Raw genomic sequence first — 396 nt, 5'->3', positions numbered from 1 at the left:
CAATATTGGCAAACCAAGGGGTGGGGAAAGAAACAGAAATATTCAAAAGTTGTTCATTAGGAAAATCATCTCTGATAGGCATCATATCAATAACTCATTCAATCCTGCTCAAGTGGCCAGCCACCAAATTTTGTGCTCCACTCTTGTCACGGATCTCCAAATCAAACTCTTGGAGGAAGAGCGTCCATCTAATAAACCTTGGTTTGGAATCAGCTTTCTTCAATAGGAACTTCAAAGCTGCATGGTCAGTGAAAACAACAATTCTAGAACCAAGCAAATAAGACCTAAACTTATCCAGAGCAAATACAATAGCTAAAAGCTCTTTTTCAGTTGTGGTGTAATTTGCTTGTGCAGCATCTAAAGTCCTAGAAGCATAATAAATTACCCTAGGCAGTT

The sequence above is a fragment of the Lupinus angustifolius genome, chromosome LG04 (assembly GCF_001865875.1).
Source record: "Lupinus angustifolius cultivar Tanjil chromosome LG04, LupAngTanjil_v1.0, whole genome shotgun sequence".
NCBI lineage: Eukaryota > Viridiplantae > Streptophyta > Magnoliopsida > Fabales > Fabaceae > Lupinus > Lupinus angustifolius.
Note: the sequence above shows the minus strand (reverse complement) of the source record.